Consider the following 11,140-nt stretch of genomic DNA (forward strand, 5'->3'; position numbering starts at 1 on the left):
AAGTAAATTAGTTTACAAAGACATATCACGGTCACGATCATGCTTTGAAACCACAAGGCTAAAATTAATAAAGTGTTCAAGTGGTCAGATTGGTATAAATTTGACTACTTCCCATCTCTGCAGTCTGTAAAGACTTTCTGCCTGACTTTTACATTACGCCTAACTTTAATAATATGTCCAGAAAAATTGAACTTTCTGATCAGATTTCATGTCTGCCTTCCTCTTCCCAGGGAGGAATGGTTTAGTTTGCTAGTACTTGCACCACTGTGTTTGTGGGTTTTTCCTTCATTGCAAGAAGCAAGACCAAACTCTCACACCTTCCCTTGTTACTGGGCGGGCAGATCAATCAACTCCAAACTTAAAGCAGCATTTTAGTTGATAAATTCTGGACACATTATTTTTTCTCATTGAGATTTTTACACTAACAGAGGATAAAAAGGTTCTTTCTCATTAGCTCTATAATTCCTTCTATTTTCCTTTCTTACCAATATCTCTCCCACTTTCTATTTCCTTCTTTCTCGCCTTCCAGCACTAACACAACACTACATTCTTTGATCCTTCTTCATACCCTTCTACAACTGTCTCTCCTCTTCTAAATCAGTGCAAAATCACTCTGAGACTACGACTCATGCCTGACATTGCAATATAATAAATTGAAATAATTTTATTACTGGTCTCTGGAGAGCTCTCCTGCATTTTGTTCAGAATGGCTGATTATCATTTCTGTGGATCTTTTGAAGATACACCTTAGGTTTGTCTCTATGGTTCCAGTAGTCTCTATATGTGTATTATGTGCATAGGCCATACTGGAAACATGGGTCTGTAAGGCCCCTTTTCCTGAAGAACGGAATCCAGAGGCCTTGGTCAAGGTTAATGCACGATCAGTCTTTTTCCCTGCGCTCTTTAAAAATCACTTATATTTATTAATCTTTCATGGTTTCCAATTTCTAACTTTATCTGACTCCACCTTTCGTGATTTTAGTTATATTTACTTAAATGTAACTGCTGATCCTCTAGTTGTGATTAAATTTGATCATTAATTAACTATATTATTTCCTAGTTTCTACTTATCGCTCATAGAGTCTGGGTCGCTTAGAGACCTTGTTTGGTCAGAACAGACTCACGCATACATCTGGGCTAGTCCAGGTCTTAGTCAGAGGCTACACCGTAGATCACTTACCTTAATGCAGACATCTCCTCGATAGACTCAAAAAGAGTAATTTTTATGCGCTTCCCTAAGTAATGGCATACTAAGCCAGTTTGGTGGCCAGAAGTCAAGATCTCAAGATTTGCTCCATCCATCGATCGTTGATCTGACTCCACCCTAGCACGCCAACAATGAGGAAAACTCAGAAGTCACTAAACCTACTAGAAAAGTTATTTCAGACAATATTATAAGTTAACCAAGATTAACATTTATTTTCCAGGCAAGAACAGTTTCAAATTGTATAATTGATAAACATTTGTACAACTGATCAGCAGTACAAAAATAACACAAAACAAAAATAAAACAAACTTAAAAGGTCAGTATACCTGGTCTTTAAAAAGTACATAGTGTAGTGTATGAGGACACACACTACACTACGGGCCGATCTGGCTACAGAATCACTCCTTGTTGTGTTTTAGTCACTTTCCTTATATACTGTAGACCAGACAAAGAGATACCATATTTAGTTCAGCCTAAATTTAGGCCAAGACTCTTTTCAAAGTAGAAAGTCTTCTATGGTCAGACAAGTCTTGTTAGAAATCACAGACACTGTGTTCTTCAAGCAAAGAGGAGAGATCTTCAGTGTGTTTCAGTTGAGTTCAGAAGCAGTATCTCTGATGGTATGGAGGTGTATAAGTGTATACTGCATGCAGCTTCATGTTCTGGAAGAAGACACTATGAATGCTGAGAGGTATATAATGGTTTTAGAGCAACATATGCTCTCTCTCGGATGACGCCTGTTTCAGGAAGGTCTTGTGTATTTTAGAAAGACAATACTAAACCACACACAGCAGATATTACTACAGCATGACTTCACAGAAGAAGAGTCCAGATCTTTGACCTACAGAGAAATATTTGAAGCATCATTAAAATGAAAAATACATCAGAGATTTACTCATAAACCTTCAGCAGCTAGAAACCTGTATCAGGCGAGAATGAGACTGAATTCAAACATTAAAACTTCAGAAATTCATAACCACGGTGCCCAGATGTCTTCAGCTGTTTTGAAAAGAAAAGGAGATGCCCTGCCCCAACTATTTTGAGATCTGTAGAAAGCATCACATTTGAAACGAGGCATCAAACTTTGTGCCTACAATTGTAAAATTTGTCAGATTAAACAGTTGTGTTATCCATGTTCTATTGCTAATAAAATATTGGTTCATGTGATTTGAAATTCTTCTAGTTTTATTCAAATTAATACCATGCAGTTCTGACTTAATAACTCACCACTGTGTAAGGGTCCACCCAACATGGTCATCAGGTCTTAAAGGGGTGTTATACAATGCTTGTTTTTTGTGCTATGTAAAATTGTGAGAAGAAGGTCACATTTGTCGCTTGTTTTTGCTAGGTAGGTAAATATCTAGGTAGATTTATTCGAAACACAACTGAAAAGTTGTCTGTTTCTGCAACACCTTGTACCCGCCACGTAATTCTCAGTAAAATATTTAATGAGGGCTTCCAGACACAAGAACTGAACTGAACGGTATTGCAAAATCATGAGCGTGATTGTGTAGGGAAGTGAGCTTCATATAAACAGGAGCAGGAACTCAGCGATTGTACTTCCTCCACTCAGGCACCATGTGGATTTACAAGGTGACCGTATAGCATGAGATGAGATCATGGCCAAGGCAACGTAGAACAGTATTTACCTGACGCTAATGGACTCGGAGCAGAAGAGCAGCGAAAAGTCCTGGTCAACCCATCCTTCTTTCTTCTTTGCAACGGTAAGAACTTGACTGCCTGATATGTCTGAAAAGACATAATAAAAAAATATAGTAATATAGCATCAATACCGCATAGCATAGTCTTTAGGACCCTGACGCTTAGGTACTCAAGATGCAAATAAATGTAATAAAGTTTATTATTGGAAAATAACTCGTGAAAATGTCTAATCGCTTTTTTAATTAGGAAAGGCAATTTATAGGGTTAAATAGACTTGTTGATGTTACATACAAATATAAATGTCTAATAAAAGTCGTTCTTAAAGGAGCTCACCTCGAGATCCACGTGGAGAAGGAACTTACAGACAGCGCCCAGGTGAAACTTGAAAAGAAGAGCCATTATTTTAATTATTCCTGGTTCTGTAAGCATATCAGTGTGAGAAGTCCTTTTGAGAAAGCTTGGAGTTCCCTTTATAGCTGGTTGGAAGACAAAAAGGAAGTGACTCATCCAAAAGGCACCGCACGTAGTTTTAAAGAAGCATTAATATGATGGTTATTATTTTAAAATTGAATCGTATGTTAAATGCTGTAATGTGTGCTAAATTCATTTAGCCTGACTGCCCTGAGGATGACACAAACATAAAAGAAAGACAAGAAGAACTGAAACATAGACGGAAGTATTCAGGTTTGATTTAAAACAGTTATGGTCTTATTCAACGATTATTAGCGCTTCTAATAACATACGCTTAAGATTTGTATTCATTTTTATTTGTAATATTTGCATGTGTGTGATATATATATCATTGCTTTATACTTTATAGTCATCATGCAAATGTTAATATTTCTTTGTTAAACGCTTACATCTGTCTTTTTACTATTTAAAACCCTAAAAGCTAATTTATACCATAGTTCATCCAAAAATGCCAATTATGCCATTACAGTAATAGCCTTACTGTTGATGCTGATGAAGGTTAAAGTGCTCTCAGGTTTCATTAAAAATAACGCTGCTTGCTTTCTGAAGATGAACAAAGCCTGGATGGTTGAGTAATTATTGACAAATGTATGTTTTGGGGTGAACTATTCAAAATAGTAAGAAAATACTTTTCCAGTGTATAACTTACACATGAAATTGGGCATGAATACACATGGCCTTTAGATGTGTTTCTTGGCTTTAACTGCACATGTTGTCATTTTTATCGTTGAAGATGGAAGGAACAAAACTAAGCCTTCCCTAAATGTATAGATGACACAGAGGGGGGGCTTCCTAAAGACGTTCAGTTTGATGGACAAAAAGGATTTGACTTTCAAAAGAACTTCCTAGAAGCGTAAGTCTGCGGTAGTGTGTCATGGTCATGGTCCATATTGATCTGTTACTGAATTTTACAATTCCTATGTGTTCAGGTTATGTTTATGATGACTTTAGGGGTTCAGGGATAACGTAATTTAACATAAGCAATGCAGTACCAAGCAAACGTTGTTATGTGTTGCTAACTCTGCTGTATGTATTCTGTTTCAGGTCTCTGGAATTAGGTCTTGACAAAATTGAAGGATTAGTAGAGTCCTGAAAGACATTACTGATTTTGAAAAGATATTTGAGCATTACAATATCAAGAACACTCCACTAGGTTCGATGAATTTTTCCTCTTTCAAGAATGTTTGTCTCCTTTCAATTTATGATGCTATAGGAGCGTGATGCTTGCTGGAATTGTTCTGATCCACTTCAAATGTTGAATACTGTAGTTCAAAGGCAGACGAAAACAGCGCTGATGTGAAAAACAGGAGAAAACTCAACAATCCAGATAGAATGCATTTAATTCCACAAATCACCAACATTTACCTCAGATTTACTGTAGTCACTGACCTGTTCTTGTTCTCGCATTAGAGCGCTAACTTGTTAGCTAATGCTAGCATTAGCATCATGCTAAGTAAGCCTCTTTTTCATGCATTAGGCTGCAGCTATTCCAATTTTTTAAACTAACTTTCTAATTTTCTCAAGAATTTTTAGCATGTCATAATGTTATATCGTAATATTGTTGCTGTTTTATTTCATTTTTTGATCTCCGCTCACAAAACAAAATTACAGTTAGTTTGCTAACTTTGTGCACCACCTGGCAGTAGTTTTCAGAATGAGTAGTAGGCTTTTGACTTCTACTGTACTTTGGGTGGCTGCTGTACATTATATCCCAAGTAGCCCAAAAAAGTCACGGTTCTGTATTTTTTAAAATGTCAGCAACTGTGCGGGAAAACTGCAGTGATAGATAATGGAAAACAAACAATGTGAGGCATATTTTTCTATACCTGTAAACCTTTGACAGTTGATTGAAGTGTCCCCTGGTAATCTGGACAGAGAACGTGATACAAGACTGACCAAGGATTGCATGTTCGGGCTACCAGTTCTTGAACGGCAAATCCTGTCATGATCAAGAAGTGCACGGATCTTCCAGAGAAATTCCCCGCACAGCACACGAGATGGTCAAGGGCTCTCTGAAGGGGACGCCAACTACATGAGGAGCTACGGGTCAGAAATCTTTACTACAGAAATCACTCAAATCAAGACTTATTGCTTGTTTCTGATCCACATATTGGAGTGTTACTGTGATATTTTACTTGTGACCTGTTTGTTCTCCAACTATACACCTGTGTCCACATGTTTACAGAAAGGAAACATCTACATAGTGGATTATGAAATACTGAAGGACGCCCCAGCAGCCAGCCAGCTATATCTGGCCGCACTCAATCTGTCTACTGTACAAGAAACGGCGGACTAAATGTTGCTAATCGCCATTCAGGTATGTGTCTCATATAAAATGGATGAAATTGCTTTCTCATGAATTCACCTACTGCAGTAAAAACATGTCCTGCTTGCCTTTATTATATCTGAATCAGCTGAGCCAAACCTCAGGAGAAATGAGTCCAATCTTTCTTCCGAGTGATTCTAAATATGACTGGATGCTTGCCAAGATGTTTGTGAAATCTCAGACTTCATCGTACACCAGCTGGTCACACACCTTCTCAAGACACATCTGGTGTCTGAGGTTTTGAAATTGCCATGTACAGACAGCTGTCTGCCGCCCATCCCGTAGAGATACAAGGTACATAGTCATTATATCTAGATGTAGTACAAAGAGGTGGAGTTTGTGCTTTGACGATTGATGCAGGGGTTGCTAGCTTTGATATCCTTGTATCTTTTATCCATGTTTCAGTGTGACATGGAAACAGCTTTTGCCTTTTCAGTCATTTTAAGGATTAAATTCATGTAATGTTCTAAGAGCATCATTTGTTTACAGTTACTGATGCCTCATGTTCGCTTTCACGATCGCAATCAACGAGAGGCCCGTGAAACACCTTATCAGTGAAGATGGGGTCTTCAGCAAGGTAGCTTTACAGCTAACCCAGTACAGCAGTACACAAACTTCTGTTTCTATTTTTTTCTTCATCTTTCTGTGATATGGCTGTAAAGACATGCAGTCTTAATAAATGTTGCCCTTAATTAGTAATATAAATATTTGAGGTTGATGAATAACAGGCAATCGCTTGGATGTTTTGTCTTGAGTCATATTTCAGCATACAGCACTCAGCCTTGAACAAAGAGCCACAAGTTTGTCCATATAAGGTATAAGGAATTCATCGACAGAAACATACGCTAGTCAAACTGGTTTACGTGTTAGAAAATTTGACACTAATTTCATCCTATGCTAGATCATCACTTGAGTAAGCTAAATAAATGCTTTCAGCTTAGTTTATTTCTGATGATATTTAAGCAAAAGATGAACTGTGTTCTTGGTGTCCAAAGATTAGTAGCATCAATGCAGATGGGATGGAGAAACTGGTGCAAAATGCCATGGAGGCTTTATCCTTCAAGTCCCTGAACATCCATGAGGACATAAAGGCTCGAGGAATGGAAGATACACCCAACTACTATTACAGAGACGATGGCTTGAAGATCTGGGAGGCAATCCACCAGTAAGTGCTAACAACAGTTCAGATCCTATAAATGTACCCGCCAGAGAAAAAATGTTTGGCATCCAGAGTATCTTTCTGTAGTTTTGTTTCGCCGTGGTCAAGATCTACTATGATAGCGATGAAGCAGTTCGAGAAGACGTGGAGATTCAAAGATTTGTTAAGGACGTTTCCTGCTTTGGCATGAATAACTCTCACAGTGAGTACGACTTCAATCACAGCATTTGTCTGTGCGTGATTGTTTATAATCTTGTTCTATTCAATATGCATCATTACTGTCGCTAAGTTTCCAGAGTTTCCAGAGTCTCTGGAATCTCGAGAGAGTTGATCGAGTACCTGACCGTGGTGATTTTCACAGCTTCAGCACAACATGCCGCTGTCAACTTCTGACAGGTGAGCTTACTCACGTGATTTCCGCAGGAACGCTTAAAACTGATGATATCTGTAGACTAACACGCGGCGAAGTTTCTGTTCCAGTTTGACTGGTACGGCTGATCCCCAACAGTCCTTCCACCATGCGCAGACCACCACCTCAACGGAAGGGGGAAGTGGATATGAAGCGATCCTGAGACTCTGCCGACCGGATTGTTCCAGCTTGGTTTTGGGTACAGTCTGGGCTCTCACCGGATGGAGAAGAATGAGGTTTGATGATTCATATATAGTGTCTACTTGAAATTGTAGAGAACATGTCAGCGGTCTAGTCTGGCGCGATAGTGAAAAGAATGAACCTGTTACTAGCTGAGGATACAGAGAAACCATAACAATGACTTCCACAGACAAAGACATCCAGCTACCTTGCAGCAAGTGACCTGGGGGGTAGACTTAAGCACAATAACCTTACTTTATCAGTTAAAGGGTTCAGTTTGACGCTGGCTCTTAGAGAGATTGAAAGTAAAAGATCACACTAGTCTAGAGTGGATCCGCAACATAATTACAGCTTTCATCACTATTGCATTGAGTTTTCATTTATTTTTGCTCAAATGACCCATTTTGTTTTCAAAGTATGTAACAGCAGCATCAGTTTCCTAAATATCTTACTTTTTTCCAGCTGTTCTTAGGCATGTATCCAGACACATTCTTCACACAGAGCAACCTGTGAAGAAGGCCATAAAGACTTTCCGCAAGAGCTTCAGTGAGTTGACGGAGACAATCAAGAACCGGAATGAAAAATTAACTTTGGATTATTCTTATTTGTCCTCAGACAGAGTCCCCAACAGTGTTGCAATTTGATTGTCAAGAAGAGACGCCCATTTGGCTATGCTTTCAAAGAGCACACACAGGTTTATGTTATGATCGGTTTATTGTTGAGTCTCTAATTTCTAAAAAGTGTGTATTCAAGCATCCCTGCTATGATGTTCATTTATTCATCTTTGGTTAATGTACTCAGGTTGGTGTGTACTGTAGGTTGTTGGGTTTTTTTTTTACTTTATTGATGTCTATCATTGTTCAGGCTTAATTTCTTTGGGTATGGGCTTAGCTGAAAAACGCTTTAATGAATGCTTTAAAGGAATTGTTTTGCGATTGGAAACATCTCTGACTTCTGATGGTTTTGCATTTATGTTTCTATTTTAACTCTCATAAGAAAAATAGATAAATGTTTTTCATTACATCTTTTTTTTAATTTCCTTTCTAGTACTTTCTTGTAATTAATTAAGTATTTTCCAGATCTAAAATGTAACGTGTGTTTTCAGTGAATTCATTAATGTTCAGCTGTGCCTGCCGTGTTTGAAAATGCTAGAAGTTGATTTTTTTGTGATAAATAAATATTTTAAATCAAATGAATTTATGTGAAGTGGTACTGCTGATTAAAAAAACAAATATTTTATCTTGTGAAAAAGTCCACTTCAAATGTATTTATTGCTTACCTGAAAAAGAAAAAATGGGCTTTAAATCTGTATGAATTTTTTGTCAAAACACAAAGGAAGATTTTTAGAAATTTTGTCACAAATCTTCAAAATATCTCCTTGTGTTTGGCAGGTTTGGAGCTACTTGAGGATGAACTTTGGGTGAACTATTATTTTAAGAACACTATGCATTGCTTTGATAAAAGCATCTGCCATATGCATAAATGTACTAATTCATTCTGTGATATTACAGGTCAGCTTATAACTCTTGTATGGTAATGAATATGAATTGTAGTATATTGGCTAAGGCATAAGGCCCCTTTAAGAGGGGTGTTATTAGTTTTGGCCTTGGGTTTGAAATGTATATTTAGTTTCAGCTCCTAAAACAGCATGACTGCTTCAGAACATCAACAGGAATCAGGATGGCAATCGCTGCAACCCATACTGCATGCATCAGGACACAAAGTTACAGCTATAAGCCAATATCAAAAATGTGATAAACTATGCTACAGGTGTGGCGACTCAACATATACCGTGAGAGACCAGTAGATTTTCCATCTTTATATGCCATTATTAAGTAAAAAGAGACAAAACAAAGAGACACAAGGATTCAGCTAGTATCACGGCAGAACGACTGCTCCACTCACCAAATCTAAGAAAGGGGGCAGAAGCCATATTCGCCACTGTTATGCAGAATAAATAAGCGCATTACACTGGAAGTGAGAGTATACTTATCCTTCACCGTGATCCTCCCAAACCCCTGAAATGCATGCAGACAGTGGAGTTCAAAAAGCAGTGGTCATAAGCATTTGTGGAAATTAATGTACAAAGCAACATGGAACCTCACTGCCCTTGTTTGTATCTCAATTGAATTGAACGCTTTCTTCCAAAGCCTCCCAGTTCCCTGTGCTTTACGGCCACAGCTGGATGGGGAGCTGGATAAATTGATGGCTCAAGGAATTTTTGGAACCATGTTCAGTATGCAAAGTGGGCCACACCCATAATGACAGTGGGAAAAAAGACAAGGAACTGTTCTCAAAACAAGCTTATCAGCAGCTTCCATTGATCATCAAGCAGCTTCACTAACTATTAACTCCCACCGTTGACTGTTCTGGCCTTCATTGCAGTTTGGAGTGTCAACAGCTGATTTATGGATACCTTTGCTTGTAGGAGTTCCAGGTGTCTGGCCATACCTGGATGACATCCCACTTTCAGGCAAAACCATGAATGAACACAATGCACAACTAAGGGCTGTACTAAAGTGCTTAGCGCTGAAGCAGCACGCCGGCCTAAAGAAAAAGCTTTTTGAAAACACCTGCCTCGAGTGAAATTTTTGAAGTGATCAAAAAAATGCAATGAAAACAACATTAACATGTCCTTTCCACCGAGCTGAGATCAGTACACTTTCAGATTACACATTTAATAGTAAAAATGAGCTGGCGCCTGGGGGGGAGAGAGGATGGAGCTCTAACAGATCAATAACTAATGGTGACCTTACTATTACAAAGCCCCACTTGTGATCAAGAGCTGGACTAATTCCAGCGATCGACTTCTACATTTCTTTCATATTCAATGTTAACTTCCTACATTCCTGTTTGTGATCATTCTGGTAGCACATGAAGGCACTCATCAGTGAAAAACAGACAATGGTAACATTAGCCTTACAAGAAGCCAAGAAGCTCTTTTCAGGAAGATAATTTAGAAAAGTAACGCCTGATACTTACTTTTTCTGGAGGTGTAATCCTTTACCATTACAGGTGTTCAAACACCTTATAAAATACATTTTGCATAATCTCTTTAATAAAATGTATTTCACTTTTTACGTAGTACTTTGTAGATGTACATCTATGTAGTTCATCAGGAGTGAGGGTTCGCAGACAGTCACACAGCCCATTCACATGCAGTCAAGACTATCTGCACAGCACATGTGCAAGAAGGCAGACAAATTCTAGCTGACAAAACTGACAAAAGAGGTAAGTTACACTTTTAACAACAATGGCAATTGGTGCTTCATTTGTTTGTTAGCCATCCTCCTGGATCGAAGTTGATACTAGTCCAAGAAGCCAAAATGGCAAGACTGAAAGAGTATGATGAGGACAGAGAAAATGATAAAGATGTGTGTTTGGCAAGAACAGAAAAAAAATGTCCACAGGAAGCCAGGCCCATGCGTGTTTGGAAATGTATCAAGTCTGGCAGATGGAGGATCATGACTCTTTGGAAAAAAATGTTTATTATGTTTGAATATTTGACTTTATTTATACCTTGATTTTATACACTTCATACATTAATAAAAGCACACTTCCACAAAAATATTTTGTCTCTGTTTCTTAAGGGTGTGAAAACGTACTAAAATTTGAAAATGTGTATTTGCATAAATGTCACAAACACTTTGCAGCACACAATGAGTACATTAAATGTGTGCACAGTGTTGCAATGCCCATATTACCATGGTGTTATAATTTGGTTTT

General features: G+C 38.1%; 1 pseudogene; it reads left to right on the top strand.

Moving 5' to 3' along the window:
* Positions 1–5,721: 5,721 nt before the first annotated feature.
* LOC122342334 lies at positions 5,722–7,397 on the top strand (annotated as a pseudogene).
* The last annotated feature ends 3,743 nt before the right edge of the window (positions 7,398–11,140 follow it).

Source organism: Puntigrus tetrazona, chromosome 4, assembly GCF_018831695.1.
Source record: "Puntigrus tetrazona isolate hp1 chromosome 4, ASM1883169v1, whole genome shotgun sequence".
In the NCBI taxonomy this organism is placed as follows: domain Eukaryota; kingdom Metazoa; phylum Chordata; class Actinopteri; order Cypriniformes; family Cyprinidae; genus Puntigrus; species Puntigrus tetrazona.